Genomic DNA, 18186 nt, shown 5'->3' on the forward strand with positions numbered 1-18186 from the left:
ATGTGTTGTGTTCTTTAATGTTGGATCTGTTTAGCTCTGTGAAACTGTGTTACTCTACCTGTCTAAAACACGTGATTGGTCTAATAAAGAGCTGAACGGTCAACAGCAAGGCAGGAGAAAGGAGAGGAGGGACTGGCAGACAGAGAGAATAAATAGGAGAAGACATCTGGGAGGAGAAGATCAAGGAGTGAGAAAAAGAAAAGGAGAGGAGGGCATCGGGCGCAGAGGACCGTGGCATACGGCAATTGATACTTCAGGTGTCGACCCACCAGACGCCGATGGAGATAATCCTGTCTAACAACTTATAGGATGACTGACTCTGAAAACCAGTTTCCTGTATCTGTAATTTCTCTTATGTGTCTCTTCATTTCTTCCCGAGAATAGCTTTGGGTGTTTTCTCATTGCTTGTGTGATTATATCACGGAAATAGTTCATCTGTTGGGTATATATATCAGTGGGGTGGTCAGGAAGATGGCTTTTCATTAATCTGCATAATTTTGATGTCTAGAAAAAATACTAGGATAGACTTCATAATTAGATCTCTTGTCCCATGCGGACTGTAGACACTTGAAGCCTGCTTTGCTCCTTTTGCTCTGACAAACTGCACACAGTTAGCTCACTTTCACCCCAGAGCAAGTTCACACTAGACTAAAGGCTTTTGTAAATAGATCAGAAGTTTAAAACTTTACAGCTATGCACAGGGTCAGAGTCACAGGTGTCTAACCAAGGCTGCCACACAAAGCACCCTAAGAGAAGCATGCCAAGTGTTCAATCGCCAAGTCTAGCTGATAAGGATCTATGGATGCTGCGTCACTAGGCTCTGGTCATAGTCTTACTCCTGAAACCCTGAAACCTTGTGTTGCCATAGTAAATAACTTAGCTCCTTAGCACTTACCCCAGGAATGTACTTTTGACCAATGAGAGGTAACTTGTAATATTTTTTTTTATTGTCCCAAGCCTTCTGTGAAAGAGAGTTTTGAGGCTAGAGAAGTAGAAACTAGGAGGAGTTAGGATTGGGCCAGGAGAACTAGAACAGAAACAGAACAGTAAAGAGCCGTGATCAGAGCAGCACGCGTGTGAGTCCTCTCCCTCAGATTAAGAGCTGTCCTCGGTTCCCTTTCGCCGCTCTGTGGCTTCTGACCCAAACTCAGGAAGACAGTCTTGCAGAGCAGGCCTTCCAAGCTGCTGATAATCAGGGGTCAGTCACCCAGCTGCACAGTAAGGCACAGAGTAAGAAGTAAAGGAAGGCATATAGAATGGAACGAGATAAAAGCCCAGAGGCAAAAGGTCGATGGGATCATTTAAGCTAAGAAAAGTTGGCTAAAAATAATCCAAGCTTATTTTTTCACAAGAAAGAACAAGACTGTGATTTTTTTGAGAGCTGGGTGACTGGTCCGTCAAAAAGCTAAGAGTAAAGAGTTAAAATATCAAGTATATTATTAGTCCATGATAGTCTGTAAATTGCAGTATCAGAATATGTCCATACAAAACATAGCAAGTAGGTTTGTTCACTTTATGAAGGCCAGGAAGCAGGGAGAAGGGACCAAGATCCCAGGACCCCTTTGGGCACACCTCTTAGTGGCTTAGCCCCTTCCGACCAAATCTTCTCCGTTCCTATAGAGCCACAGGTCAGAGAACAAACATTTCACATCTGGGCCTTTGGGGGACATTTCAGAGCCAGCCAAACCAAGGCACTGTTCATCATGCTAAACAGACTTCCCTAAAGCATGTTTAAACACTTCTGAGTTGTAAGAAGCAAAACCACATTGGGTGTCAGGGACAAAATACCAGGGATGATCACTAAGACAAAAGAGCTGGCAACTTAACCTAAAAAGCCAAATTAAACCACTTTCCAAAAGAACAGTTATCCTATCAGTTATATAGGAATGGTTCAAATCTAGGATTTATTAAATGAAAATTGTGGTCAAATGAAGGTTTAGGAGAAATTAAAATTTCCTTAAGACCAAATGGATCCTTCTCACCAGTTCCTGTCACCGAGACCTTTGCTGAAGGTCTTACACGGAGAGCAGGGTAATGATTTAAAGGGGAGGTGCCTTGACAGCTGAGCGGGCTGGACCTTCGGCAGCCACTAGGAAGAAGGCAGAGACTGAATCACACAGATGATAATTTGAATACTTTAAGTAAGAAAAAAAATGACAACACAAGTTATTTTGAATAGAGCATCTTTAAAATGTAAGATCTGGGGCTGGAGAGATGACTCAGTGGTTAAAAGCATTGGCTTCTCTTCCGGAGGACCTGGGTTCAATTCCCAGCACCCGCAGGGCAGCTCACAACTGTTTGTAGCTCCAGTTCCAGGGGAGCTGACACCTTCACAAAAATACACATAAAATAAATTTTTAAAAGAAGATTAAATAAAAAGAGATAAAACATAAGATCTGAAAAAAGATTATATGTGGCTTTTTATAGTATTTGATTCTCCCACTCGCCTCCCTACCAAGCTCTGAAAAACACAGGAACGTGACTGGAAAATCCTGAACGGCAAATTCAGTAAGCAAGCATCATCCACATGCTGCGGAGGAAACCCTGGGCATTCCTCACACCGCTGGAGAGGGTGGGCTGTAGGAGACATCAGTGCAGCGGAGACAAACCTGGCACCAGCTGAAAGAGACTGAGCCGTCACTAGGTGGAGGACCAGGCGGGCTGACCTCGTGCAGGGCTCTGCCTGAAGGGGCAGGTCCTCTGCCCCGGAGCCCTTTGCTTCTGGTTTGAAGCACAGCGCTCTGCTCCTATGTTCAGTCTTGGTTCGGTTCCTAAGCTCTGGAGTCTGCCCAGTTCTCGGAACGCATCCCCGTTGTCGCACTTGCTGGAAGACCCACACCTCTGGCTCCAGTCTCCAGCTGTAGAATTTGGAACCAACTGTGCCACATCCTGCCTACAGTCCACTCCTGGGAAAAGGCATGTCCCTGTTCCTAGATGTCCCTGATAGTCAGGCTTCCCCGTCTGGTGGAGCTAAAATCTTCCCGTAAAGGGTGCTCGGCACCAATTACATTGTGTGGCTTTTCTTAGGGAGACATGAAGAATATCTATTAAGGTCAGATAGGGCACTGACGACAGACGGAAGACACGCTTAAACCCAAGTGTAGCTTGGTGAAGTCTGAGTTTATTGGGTAATTTATAGGAGAATGGGTAGACCCAAAGGCCAGCTGCATCACCAAAAGGCCACCACAGCATGGGTGATGATTCCGGAAACCGCATCCTGGGGCACCCTGCCCAACCTGCAGGTAGCTCCTAAGGGTGCTGCTGCTTTCATAGGGCCACAATACATCACTCCTCCCCCACCCCCACAGCCTCACTGCTAGGCTAGGTTGAGCAGTCTGGCGAGGCCCAGGACCGAGAAGGCATAGGCTTTGCTGGAGCTGGTTCCCATCTGACAGGCTCCAGGACAACACTGTGACCCTTGCCTTTCCATTGGTCACGCCTGGGTGCTGAAAGGGCCCTGGACAAATAATCCCCTCAGCCAGTATACTTTCTTCAGGGAGAAATTCACACATCAGATCGGGGGTAGGGATAATTCTCCACCCTAGAACATCTTAATCTTCTTCTGTATGAATGTCTCGTGCAGGCCTTCCATGCTTGGGTTTTAAACATTCCTAAACACTCGCTAGCATGCTTCTGCGATCTCTTCCCTCTCAGAACTCTGGCTCAACCTAAACCTTGCGACACTTGTGTTAGAGTAAGCCTAAACAGACATCCTTGTCTGCTTTGGCCTTCACTCATCCTTTCTCGATTGTTTTGGTACCTTACAACCCCAATTTATATTCCAGTCCAAATCAGTCAGATCTGCCAAAGCCTTTCCTAACCTGTAAAACCCTCACTCACCTGTAAGGCATAGCAGCGCCCCTGAAGTTCCCCGGCGGTCCTGAGGCCCCCGCCCTGCCCCCGCTGAATCAACTTCACTTTCAACTATCGTATCGTGTGCATGTGAAGCTGCAGGACTCAGTGACCTGGGCAGCAGAAGTTCAATCCCTCATGCTCATTCGCTCATGCTTGGCCTTTGTCTACTGTGGCGGTTCTCAACCCGTGGGTCACAACTCCTTTGGCAAAACCCTATCTCCGAAAGTATTTACATTATGATTCATACCAGGAGCAAAATTATAGTTGTGAAGTCGCAATGGAAATAATTTTTATGGTTGGGGGAGGGTCACCACAACACGAGGAAGTGCCTTAAAGGCTCGCACGCAGCCTTAGGAAGCTTGCACCACGGAGACAATAGACTCTGTTGTTTCCCAGCCCCTGATGCTTGTGGGAAACTCAGCAGTGAAAACCAAGTGTTCCTAATGATTCAGTTGAGACAGTCCATCAGGGGCTGACTTCCCTCCCAGCACCTCCGGTTTTACAGCCTTCGTCTCAAGGAGAGATGGGTAATCAAATCACCTTACTCGGTTTCTGTTTTCACCGCACTCGGGGCCCATCTGCACGTCTGCACCCATCTTACCGCTCCACAAGGAACGCAGTGAGAGGCTCTGGCCTATTCCGGTGTTTCAGATACAGTGTTTCCTCCTACACTACAGGTTCCTGGACTGGGCCATGACTAAGGCGTCCAGCTGCGTACCTAGTCATGGGCTTTTCCCTCCCTGTGTATTAAAGTCAGACCTGAGGGGTACCTACTATCATATCTACCAGTCTCTGTCTCCTCAGTATCTGATTCTTTCCATGGAGCCCAAGTTTCAGGATCCCAGAAAAGGCCCTTTAGTACCAATAATATTTGACTTCTGTTGTTTATAAACCATCCAACCTCTTCTTTGTCGCAGGACTTTCTTCACCCTGTTTTCTACAGAACTTCCAAAGGACGCTCAATGATCTCACCTGTTCCCAAGACTTTCCCTACCACCAGGATGCTAGAAATCCCAAATCTGTATCTTTAGATACCCAAATGCCTCGAACTCATGATTCCCTGCAGCCACTGAAAGAGCGCAATCAAGATGGAATTCACCCTCTTGTCTTGGCCCCTCACCCACTTCCGGTCTTCCTCTCCTCTTGGCGATAACTCACACTGCTGCCTACCATCTGAGGACTCATCCTCACGCGCTTCGCTCTACTAGCAAAAGGTATCGACTTCTCTCAAAATCCTCTCACCAAATTCAGCCAAATATTCTCAACCCACCATGGCCCCTATTAACCGGTTGTCCCCAAGGCTTCCTGACACCTTTCAAAGGGGATTTCGCGTCTGTCTCCAATCAGTACCTTTCCGGGCAAAGCAAGTTTCCCTTGCTTCAAATCCTACAGTAGACCATGCGGCCTTCAGAGAAGTCTTGTTGGGATGCAAGCCACTGCTTTCAGCCTTTCCCACTGTTCTGCTCAGGTCTGTTTGTTTTATTAAGCACCCAGGCTTACCTCAAACTGGTTCTAATCCTACTTCAGCCTCCCAGTGCTGGGTTATGGGTATATGGCACTGTGCTAAGCCCTTCTGTTGACAATCACACAAACCCCATTCTTTTTTTCTAGAACAGGATATTCCCTCTGAAGCTTCTAAACCTTGGCCAGAATTCTCCTTGCTTGAAACGCCCTCTTTCTCGGCTCATTTGTTTACTCTTTTACTAAGTAAACATGCGGCTTACAAGTTGCAGCCAGGCTTCCCTTACCCTTCCCACCCACAGACTCACAGAATCCTCTTACCCTTTGGGATCCTGTTTGGCCTAATAGCTGTTTTCTCTACCTTACCTAGTCTCGCCTTGTGGAGAATACAGGTTCCTAGGGCCCTCGCTAAGAAATTCTGACTCAACCGGTGAGAAGTAAAATCCAATGACCGCAGGAGGGTTTTATGGATAAACGATAGCATCCGTGACAAGATGTCTCAGATAAGCTCCCTGCTTGGCAGTTCTAAGAAAGACTAGCCAAGAACTGTGGGTTTGAGCTTCAGAAAGGAGCCCAGACACTTGTCTCTTTAGGTCACCTCTACATTTTTCCATCATACCAGTGGTAAGAACTCAGCAAATACTGTCGAGACTGTAGTGACTGAAAACACCAAACACCTAGTTAAAGTTGCCAATTTAAAAAAAAAAATTAATATAATATGTTCACCCTGCCCTTCGGACATACTTGACACTAACAAAATTGTTAATTTATTTGGAACTCAAATATATCTAGACATTCCTGTATTTTATCAGCATCTCAGTAAAGGTTAACCTCTCAGAGAGTAAGGCCTGGTCTTAAAATGTTTCACATACACACAGCATCTGAACACTGCAGATGTTTCCTCTCTGCCTTGGTCACCTGTGCTCTTATCACTGAGAAAATCCTCTCCTTAGGAACCGATTTCAAAGGTAAGTCTTTCTCCTCTGATGTTCATTTGTTCTTGGTTTCAATCTTTTCGGTACTAAAAACAAAAAACAAAACCCTGGGCTCCAGCACTGTGGGAGAGCAATCTAGCTGCTCCTTAGAGCTCACTCTTCTACAGCTCATTTGGAAACTGCAGACATCATTCTCTTTTGGAGTCTGGGTGCAAGATATCTGATGTCGAGAATATTCGGCTTCTACACACGGCCTGGAAATTAGCTGCAGACTGGCTGGTTGGCCAGGAAGTGAATGAATAGGATGTGGAGTCTGGGAAGGTGTGAGCTGGGTGTGAATGGGACGGAAGGAAAGAGAATGCAACCTTACTGTCCAGAACCATGGAGTTCAGACTCTCTACTGCGGCAGCCTCCCCCTCTATCAGCCAATGAGTAAAGGTCCCCCCACCCCCATGCTGTTTTTGGAAATCTGCCATGCCCCTTCTGGCTGGCACAACTCACAGATTCTAGAATGGGAAGGAGTGTGTGAAAGGCAAGGACAATGTTCTACAGAGGGCAGCCTGCACATTATTAATAAACGACTCGGAGAAAAGTAATCTGTACGTATATATCCAATCAGCTGTGCCATTAATTCCCCCCATCTAGACTGGAAAGTCTCAAAAATTACTCCGTATTTTTCCAGATGAGGAAACAAGGACCATGATGCCTTCTGGGCTAGCAAGCATGTAGCTTCTGACAGGAGGAGGCATTGGGACTGTCTCATCCACTCCTGCCATAGCACCAAGCCAATGGGACATTGGTAGGACTGTCACACTTCTGGTCTGTTCTGAAATGTTCAGAAATGCCCAGGAAATCATGCATGAGCAGAGGGCCTCACAGCATACAGCGAAGGTAATAGAGAATGGTGACACCTTCCTACCCCTTCATTTCTATCCCAGAGACTTCTTGGCACTTCCTGCTTTACCTGTAGTACCTGCCTGGATGTGTCTCCGGGTGAAACTGCAAGGAACACGCTTTTGTGAAGAATTTATAGATCAAGCAAAGCAAAACAAATTATGGCTCGGCATTTCTTTTCCTGTAAACATTAAAATGAAAGTACTACACATGTGTCAAGGGGATTGATTCCTCAATCAAGAAAGCAAAAGCGAAACAAAACAAAATGTCCTTAGATTTCTTCACTCTCCACGTGGTAAAAATGGAACCAAAATAGAGGAAACCAGAGATACCACAGCCTAAAGACATGCTAACCTCCGGTCAGGAGCCAATATGGTTTGGAAATGGGAAGCCATGCCCGAGCCTGCAAAGGATTTCTCGGGATTCAGATGTACTAGTTAAACATATGGGGACACTTGGGAGCCCTTCCCCAAACAGAAAACCTGACTCTGGGACAAGGCTTTAGGGCCAAGGCTAGAGACGGGACTGTGGAAGCCGGATTTATCTCTCATTCAGCTCCCAAATCCTCACACTTGAATCCTTTACACAGATCAAAGGGAGAAACTGGAGCATGGTAGCTCATGCCTGTGAGCTTAACACCCAGGAAGCTGAAACAGAAAGGCTGCTGTGAGTTTGAGGCCAATTTGGTTTACTGCGTGAGACTTGGTTTTGGATCTTTCCAAAATGAACCACCCAAATCAGTACAAAGAAACAGACAAGCAGGAGGGAATAACAAGGGCAAGAACCCAACTGTCAATCAACGGGAAGCGGAGGGAATAAATCATGGTGTCTATACAGTGCAAACAGTGAAGGCAGACAGGAGACATAACTGTTAAGGACAGATCTTACAGATGTACCGCGCACTACAAGAGGATCGTCACAGGACACACACTGTAAGAAGATTCCGTTTGTCTACACCCCATGAACAGGCTAAGCAAATAATCCATAGAGTTCAAATCGCGGCAGACTCCTCAGTATTTGACTATTGTGAACAAGTCACGCTATGAATGGGACCTGTTATGGGCACATGACAGTGCTCCCTGGGGACTCTGAGGCAGTCTTATGAGGTTAGATTCCTAACCTGGAAAATGTGGCTTCCCTTTGAGACTGCAGTTGAACTGAAAGCATGGCTTATTGTCTACTTAAACCACACATTCTATCACTGCATTCATATATGCAGACGGGAGGGAACTTTGGACAATAATTGTTCTCCTGGTCCACTCCTCTAGCTCCTGTTAGCCTAGGGCTCTGACTTCAGTCTTCATTGATCTTGTAATGAAACCACTGGGCAAATCTATTCTGCTGCATTTATTGACAGTACTGATACAATAGAGCTGTAAATAGATCAAAAAGGCTGTGGGGGCTACAGGTCAACTTCACCCTTCCGTCTCGTACCTAATAGACAAAAGTTATTGCATCTGAATGAATGGAAGAAATTTGAAGTAGCTTGTCATGACACCCTGGGTTTAAATCTTCCCAAGCCCACATCAAAGGCAAAACAACCGCAATCCCGCAGGTCCATGGAGTAGCCACCTTGCTCTCAACTGTAAAATCATACTGCGGGATCCAGTTCAGTGGCAGAAGCCTGGTGAGCCCGAGTATAGTCCCTTGCACTTAAGGTGAGACCACAGTACCTGAAGACATTGTGGGCTCCGGCGGGTCTGGGTCTAGATCACATATGAGCAGTTACACACCTTGAACCATTCAGCCCTATTTTTCAGAGCCCACAAGGAAAACACAAGGATACTGAGGAGCCCTGAGCCTTCTGCTTTCAATCCTGAATGAAGAGGAGAGGCCTCCGGACACTTTGGCTTTGGAGGCTCAGCTCTGCTTCAGAACCTTTCAAACTGCCCATGATTTCCTACATACGCTTTCTTCTAATGGTTCCTGCCAGTCACCACCCGGGTGGGGGGAGGGTAAAGAGAAACACTGTCACCATCCTAAAGTCCACACGTCTATGTCTTCATTTGAGGCAGATGGATTGACACCAGAGGTGGGAATTTTCATTACTTTTTACGCTTATTTGTGGGAGCATTTTCTTTTCTTTTCTGTAAACATTTTTAAATACCATATTTCATATCTTTTGTTTAAGAAAATAATTCTAAAGACTTAATCCTAAAATTCCAATTAATTCTCATGGGTTTGAGGTAGAAAATCTTCCCAGAATGAACTTTTGTTTTTAACTTGAAAAGGAATTAAACACACACATACACACACACACACACACACACAAGCACCACACAATCATGCTATGTAGTCCCAGCCTTTCTTGAAATCACTATGGTCCAGGCTGGTCTCAGACTCGTGATGCTGTTACCTCTTCAGCAGGGCTAGTCTGCTGGGTGTTTGATTCCAGTCTGTGGAAGGAGGAGGGAGAACTCTACCCTTTGTTTTTCTGTAAACTGAGGATCAGGCTATCCTGGCCAACCTGAAGTACAGATCTTTTCTTGGACAAATGTCAGAATGGAAAACATATAATGGCAAGCAATGTTTTCATTCCCCCCTCGCATCTCCCTCCTCCCCCTCTCTTATCTTTGTTCTGTAATGGATAAGGCATTTATTGATAGAAATATAAACCTGAATTTGGTCGAGTGGACAAGATAAAGGTAACGTGTGAAAAGCATGAGGCATTTATACTAACCCCTATTATTTACATAGACGTCAAGTTTTTCCTGAATGCTTGATTGGATATACATGTCACGGACACAACAGATATAAACTGGATAACCAAAGCCTGAAGGGTAAAATTTCATGCCAATTTCATACACTGCTACACATGAAGCAGTGTAGTTGCTGGCTGGCAGGTATGAAATAAAACTTTCTTAGCAGCCGAAAACTTTAGAGCCAGCCCTCCCATCAGTCCCTACAGAAAACAGGAGCTTTTGAATGGCCATGAAGGACCGCTTTAATTTTAAACTAAAATATGATGGGTTAGATGACTAAGATTTCAGCTTATAATTTAAATAAAAACTAACCACAAATGATAGAGGTGAGTTCCTCCAGCGCCTCACAAATCACTCTCTTCAGACTTTTCCCAGTGACGTTCCTGTGTTTTCTTGGTGGGGGAAGAGAGGAAAAGGCATAGGAAATAAACTGGCTTTGTCAGCCATTTAACTGTGCTCCAGAACCCTTGGTGTACTCCCCTCGTGACAGCTCCATACTGGAACAACCCAAATGTCTATTAATTTGTAAATGGGCAAAAAAGAAATTAAGTCTGACTATACAGCTGGATCCTACTCCACCATAAAAAGGAATGAGATGCTGTCGCCTGGCTCTCTGTGATGAGCTAACGTGCTAAGACAGACACAGAAGTCACGTGCTCTATCATTCTGCACTAATGGGAAAGGACAATATCTGGAGATGGAAATACTGGCACTTTGCTGGGTCTTAGGGCAAGAATGGGAACAATTGCACTGGGGTCTGGGGACGTGTGGTATGACAGGCAGGTTCTGAAATCGAGGCAGTGGCTGTGTAACTCTGCGACTTTGCTAGCAATCTCTGAACTTTCTCGTTAAAATGGTGTGCGCATTATCCCCTCTGAAGCCGTCTTTAAGAAAAGTCCTTTTGGTGCTGGGGAAAGAACTCCACTGGCAAATTGATTTCTGTACCAACACAAGAATCCCCAGCACCTTCATAAAATGTCACTTGTGGCAATACCTGTAACCCCCAGGCTACGAAGTGGAGACCAGAACATCAGATCCTTGTTGGCTAGTTAGTGGAGCCAAGTGGGCGAGCTTCAGGTTCAGTAATAGACTCAGTCTCAAACACTCAGTACAGAGCAACTGAGGAAGACACTGGATGTGATCTCACTTTCACATACACGTGAGCCCACATGCACACACATGAACATGTACACAAATGCATTGTATACACAAGTGGTGACTGTCATCTTAGGGGGCTGGAGAAATGTCTCAGTAGGTAAAGTTCTTGCTATGCAAACAGGAAGACCCAAGTCTTTTCCTCATGTAAAAAAACTCAGACATAGTGGCACATGCCTGTGGGCCCACTGCCGGGGAAACAGAGGCAGGAGCATCCCCAGGGCTTACTAGCCAAATAAATATTCTCCAGGTTCAGGGAGAGACCCTGTCTCATGTGTAGCCTCCATATGCACATGTACACACATATAGACACACAAACATGGACCCACCACACACACTGTCACATGCATGTGGGTGAGAGAGGCCCTTTCATTCTTTGATAAAGTCTGAGAGACCCTCTTCAAAATTCTTATAACCATCCGAAACTCTGAAATCTTGACTCTGCCCGAGATCATACACAACAATTCATTTTCACTCAAACACTCTGTCTCACCATTACAACTCTTCTCCCCGGAAAACCTTCTGTTTTGATACAGGGTTCTCGTGAGAATGACCCACGCTAGCCTCAGTCTGAGAATATCCCATCCTCTGCCTCCCAAGTGTTGGGTTTAAAGGTGTGCTTGGTTGCCTGGTAATCTCTTTCATTTCTGTGTAAACAAACATGAGTTCAAGAATTTCAAAGCCATGTCTAGATTTCGCGGTGCCCATGAGTATACAAGTTAGGCTCCAGGAAATACGCAGGTAAAGAAGTAGAATAACATAATGGAAAACTCCACTGCCTTGTGTCTTCATCTCAGCACCGGTGTGTTTGTGACTGACCATTCTTGCTTGTGTTGTAGGAGAGTTAGAAGCAACTTCTTCCTTAGCCTGATTGGGAAGATTGTAAGGTCCAAACTTTAGCATGCCCCCCCCCCCCCCCAACATGGGATGAAATCAGTCCAGCTGAGAACCAGGAATAGGAATGGACAGATTCTGACCACCCACAAGCAATATGTGTGATATAGCTGGATAGGTATATCACGAGGCAAAAGGAGACATAGATAGAAGAGTCTGCAAAGTTGAATTCTGTTTAGGAGAGTTCAGAACGGTCATGCTGATCTGGAGGGAGGCACCAGGGAGCTAAGAAGTACTGCATTTTCCCATGTAGATGCTGGTTATACAAGCATGCTCAGTTCATGAAAATTTAGTGAACAGGATACTTAAAGTTTACATATTTTATTCATGCATATTATCTTTAAATAAAAAGTCATAGAATATGGGTCACTGGTGCTACAAAATCTGGGCATTTCAAGGTGACACAGGAGGGACCTAACACCTTCTTAACAGGGTGCCAATTCATCCTTTTTTAGACCCACCATGGCTCCGACCGGTCTCTCCAAACTGTGGAACAGAAACCCCCTGTATTCCATCCATGAATGAAAGCTTGTTCTGGCCACACACTTCGTTAGCCAGGTGCCAAAGCCAAGACCGAGTCTCCGACTGTAGTTTTCAGTTCAGACTCGCAAAGCACGGGCCCCAAATGGATTTGAGTGCGACACCGAGCTAGACGGAGAACAAACGTGGGAGACACACTCCAGTGAGAAAGAGCATACTGGTGCCACTCCCCAAACCTGGGAGCCTAGCAAAGGCCCTTGGGGGAGTGCCAAGGTGACCTGCTGACAGCTGCAGCTGATCACGAGCTGTAAGAAGGGATCCTGCTCGCTCGCTCATGCTCCTAACCTCAGTTGACCAGTAACTTAATCTTACAATAGTGGGCCAGATAGGAAAATGGAATTTGTGACGATAGTGACCTTTGATCCCGTTCGCATTAGAAAGGCAATATTCAGGGCTAATTATCTAATCGATTACAAACAAGTGCACACCCCCTACAGCTCAGCTAAGGGCCGGAGAGCGCCGAGTTCCTTTTAGCCTCTAAGCGTCCTGGACATTTACAGATGTCTGTGTACGAATGTGCTTATTTACAAAGAGGAGATGGACAGAGGACTCTCACAGCTTATGGTGTCTCCCCACATCTTGTGAATGGGGCTAACTGCCACTTACTCTATCTTTTCAGGGTTCAGGTTCAGGCTGAGGTTGTATTGAGGGCTTCTCTCCTGAAATGAGTTCACTGTTTATGCAGGCATGTGAATGCCTTGTTCATCTTGCCTCCAGGGAGGCTGCAGACAAGGAAAGGACACCCGTGTGGGTGATCACAGTGCTCGACAGGCCATGAGCAACAAAGCCTAGTGTTTCTGGCCCAGAAACATGTTTTCTGCTAGCATCCACGAGACTATGGCAAGTTCATCGGAAAATGGGTAAAAATCTCAGCATCCTGCCTTATTCTTGCTTAGCTTATTGCTATCTGTAGACTGAAGAAAGGGGGGAGCTTGTGCCTTCAGTTATACACCGACTGGTGAGCCCATAGGTTTCCAAGGGATAGTCCCAATCCAGTGGTCTTAGAAATGACCCTGGTTACACTAAGTGGATCATAGAACAAAACCGAAAGCCATGAATCTGGGAAAGAGACTGGTAGGCAATCCAGATTGATAAAGGTAGGAGAAAGATAGGAGATGGGTGGGGGGGAGATAGTCAACTTACATTATAAACATGCATAAAATTGTCATAGCACAAACCTAGTTTTAAAATAATACTCTGAGACCGCTCAACATTTCTGACTGTATGTATACATAATCTTTATCCTGTTCGCTCCAATTTCATTATCAATAAATTATACATAGAAGTTATTTACATGTATAAGTTTCTTTTTTCTTTTCTTTTTCTGTTTGGTGACAGGGTTACTCTGCTTAACTCTTAACTATCTTGGAATTCACTTTGTAGACCAGGCTGGCCTCAGACTCATAGAGATCCTCCTGCCTCTGTCTCCTGAGTGCGGGGATTAAAGGAGTGTGCCACCATCGCCTGGCCCAAGTTTCTTTTCTCTACAATTTTTTGTTTTCCTGAAAGAAATCTACAATACCACTTTCTTTGATGGAAGTAATAATACAGTCTGTTTAATTAATATCTTTCTCGATATGCTATATGGATTTATAAATGTATTTCTTTGTTCAAATTGTTACTTGAATGTAAGTATCATTTTACATTTTACTAAACAAAGTCCTTGAAGAACTGACAGCATTAGTATATTAGCCCATCAAATCGCTTTTAATAATTTTAAATCAACCCATACCATGCATACATTGCCACAGTGACACAGTATATGATACAATCTTCCTATTCATTGAAGCTTACCTTGTTCCCAATATTTTGTCATTATACATATACCATCAAACAATGACAACTGTAAGACTGCTTACATGCAAGGTCTTTATCAAAAAATGAGTGCTAGAATTTGAGTTGCTAGCTTAAAGAACATGCACACATTAATTGAAATTTTGACAGGCTTTGGCAAATCTCTGTGGAGCCTGCACTGAGACACGGCTCTACCCTGGGCTACACAAGATCAATGCAGAAACAAATCCAGGAGGTGGTGGCTCGCACCTTTGATTCCAGTACTAGGGAGCCACACACCTTTAATCCCAGCACTAGAGGGAATATAAAATGGGAGGAGAGAGGCTTAATCTGCTTAGGCTGCTGAGTTTGCAATTGCCCAACCTTGGTAGAGAAAAGACTTGGCTAGTGGCTTGACTGTTCTGCTTTTCTGGTTTCAGGTTGAACCCTAATATTTGTCTCCAGGTTTTTATTATTTGTGCAGCAATCATACAGAGCAGAAAACCCTGATACAAGGGGCTGGAAAGATGGCACAGTGATTAGAAGTGCTTCCTTCTTCCTGACTACCTGAGTTCAATTCCTGGCTCTGACCTGAAACTCCAGTTCCAAAGAATGACGCTTCTTCTGACCTCCATTGTCTTTCTTACACAATACATACTTATGTAAATAAACATAAATATTTAAAAATTTTGTTATAAACTTGAATTATCTAATCTGAGTAAGCCTAAACAACCACATTACGTACCTGCCTTTTGGTTTATTCATGCACTGAGAGTCAATTAACCTTTAAGAAGATTATAGATATATAAAATAGCATATTAATTTTTAAACCTCATGGGATAAAGTTAACAACCATGATCAGTTAAAGCAATGCCAGGTATCTATTAGTTTGGATGAAAAGGTACAAAGATTATACATTAATTGTATTCACCTTATCTGGTTTCAGATGGTAAATATTAGGCATATGTGAGCAATATTTCCGTCCTTGAGGTACTGGCATACTTTTTTCCTTAAGAATGCCAGAATTAGGCTAACCCATAAAGGAAAGACAAGCTTGCCTCTGGAAGGTTCTTCCTAAGAGAATTCTTCTCGATTGGTTCGCACCCTGACAAGTAAGGGTTAATGGAGACATCTTGCACATTATAAATAGTCACAGCCAGTCGTGTATGCCACTCTTGATCGTCACAGAAGAGAAAATTTACAGGCAGAGACTCCAGGACAGCAGATGTGGAAAGAGTGAGTGCCCTTGGTCCTGCTAAGACAGGACAGGAAGGGCCAGCTTGTGAAAGTTCCAGCTGCGTGCTTAGTTTGACATCTTCTGTGTGGAATGTGGCTACTGCAGAGGTCTGCATCAGCTGGCAAATGGCCTGAGAGATTTGGGGAGAGGAAAAGAAGGTTTTCTGAAGCCGAGAGAAGCCACTGACTACTGTCTAGCTGGGCCCTGGCATGTCATGGAGCTTCCCTTTTCCAGGAGGAGTCAAGCCAGGCTGAACTGAGGAATTTCCTCATAGCTTTTAAAGACTGTTGCTTTGCTCCAGCACAGACCAGGGCTGTCAGATGCCCGGGGAATGGGATCCAGACTTGGTAGGACTGAGGAAGACAGGATATAAGCTCGGCTCTCATCCAGATCTCAGGAAAGTAAAAGACACATTCAGATAACCAACACAATGAATAGTTACAAGAAGCACAGAAGCCATCAAGTAGACGCACTTTCTAACCCTGCCCATAACACATCACACTGCACAGACAATTACATCCCCAGTTAAACCTTGGCTTCTTTGTACACTCGATTGAATACAGCCAGAGAACGACATGAAAGACTGGGTGACTGATCTGCACTAGCATTTGTATTTTTCACCAATTCCAAATCTAGGAAACACATGCATGGCATATTTTGAAAACCCAAAATAGAAATACTTTTGTTTTGCTTTTTTAAAAAATAATTTATGTTTATTTTAACTTTATTTTACATGCATTGGTGTGAAGGTGTCAGATCCCCTGGAACTGGAGTTACCGACTGATGTGGGAGGTCCTTCTGTCTATGTGTTGCTTTTATTGGTTAATGAACAAAGAACTGCTTTGAGCCTATGGCAAGGGCAAAACAGAACCAGGCGGAGAAAGTTAGGCTGCATGCTGGGAGAAAGAAGGGCAGAGTTAGAGAGAAGACATGGAGCCTCTTGAGACAGACGCTGGGAACTTTAGCTGGCAAGCCACAGCCACATGGCCATACACAGATTAATAGAAATGGGTTAAATTCGGATGTAAGAGTTAACCAATAAGAAGCTAGAGCTAATGGGCTAAGCAGCGATTTAATTAATACAGCTTCTGTGTGATTATTTCGGGGCTAAGTGGCCTGGCTGGGAACTAACTAGAGGCCTCCCTTCTCCTACAACAAACCATGGTGGGCTGCCCATGTGAGTGCTGGGAATTGAACCTGGGACCTTTGGAAGAGCAGCTAGTGCTGAGTCATCTCTCCAACCGTACAGAAATACTTTTAATACAAACTATACAACAGTGTGAAATGATCGGTGCTTACCTTATCATTGGAAAATATTGAGCACTACAGGATACAGGCCAAGGGGATTGTGCTACAGACAACAAAGGGGTAATACTAAATAATTGCTCTCCGTAGCACCAAAACTGTGACTATGAGGGCAATCACGTGAATGGGGCCTTCAAAAGTAAGTAAGGGCGTGGAGAGGTGGCTTGGTGGTTAAGAGTACTGACTGCTCTTCTAGAGGACCTAGCACCCACATGATGGCTCACAACCATCTGTAACTCCAGTTCTAGGGGATCCAATGCCCTCTTCTGACCTCCGCAGACACTGCCTGCATGTGGTTATCAGGCATATATGCAGGCAACACATCTATACATATAAAATAAGGCAATTTTTATAAAAGTAAATAAAACTCTCCCTCATATGACCAATCATCACAAAATTTAGCAAGTGTTTTTAAAATGCAGATCCAACTTTCTGGCCTAATCAAGGGGTTCTGGGAACCCCTGAAACTATGTATAAAGTATGTCTATGTCCACATGTTTGAGTGAACATTTGAGCAACCATTTCTCTTTTCTAAATCAGGAATCCCTTTGGGATCTGGGAGTGGTGGCATGTGTCTATAATCTAGCATTGGGAGGAGGGGACTGAGGCAGAAGAGTATCTGGTTTGAAGCTAGTCTGAGAGATTAAATAAGACCCTCCCTCAGTAAAATAAAGAGCGAAAAATAAATCTTTGTTAGTGTAGGCCCCCTTCTTAGAAACAAAAAAGTTTCTAAGTGCATAAAGAACAAAGGATTGCAGCAAACGAAAACTGAATTCCAGTTATCAAAGTATCTGAAGTTCCAGCCTGATAATAAATATACTTATTTATCAGCACTGAATGACAAGATCTAGCTGTCTATAGAAAGAGCTATAGCAACAATCTTAACTCTGTAGTGATAAAGCGCTCAGCTATGCTGTAGTATCTACAACAGTATCTAGTGATGTGATGGACACACAGCTGTGGTTTCTATGGCAACTTGGTTATAAATACTATTAACATTGCTATAGTTTATTATCTTTGCTTATAATGTGTTGAATTTCAAATATAGGCATAAAATGTGCTGTTCTCCTCTTAAGTTTGAAACTCTGAACTCTCTGCAGTCTAGTGAGGAACCTCAGACTTAGTCATGAGCCCTCTTGAAAAGCCTCCAAGAGGGTGGGGGACTCAGCTGGGAAGGCTTCGACGCTCAGAACTCCACATACTGTTCCACCCTGCAGATGGCTACAGCACCCTGGGCAGGTCCAAATAAACACGGAAAGCAAAGGCCCTTGGACATAGGACAGCAATGGGAGGCTCTGCGAAGCTTTGCAACTAAACTCCAAATGCATTTCTTATTTATCTTTGCAAGCATTTCGTGTTCTGTATAGGAAAAGAAAAAGCAAGCCAGGGGCCTAAAATAAAGTGTCACTAAAGTTCACAAACACAAAACACGACG

The 18186-nt window shown here is 44.4% G+C and overlaps 1 protein-coding gene across 2 annotated transcripts in view; it reads right to left on the reverse strand.

Moving 5' to 3' along the window:
* Window positions 1-18186, reverse strand: part of Papss2 (3'-phosphoadenosine 5'-phosphosulfate synthase 2) — a 69597-nt gene that overhangs the window by 38730 nt on the left and 12681 nt on the right. The gene's annotated exons all lie outside the window — the stretch shown is intronic.

The sequence above is a fragment of the Myodes glareolus genome, chromosome 7 (assembly GCF_982192425.1).
Source record: "Myodes glareolus chromosome 7, mMyoGla1.1, whole genome shotgun sequence".
Lineage (NCBI taxonomy): Eukaryota > Metazoa > Chordata > Mammalia > Rodentia > Cricetidae > Myodes > Myodes glareolus.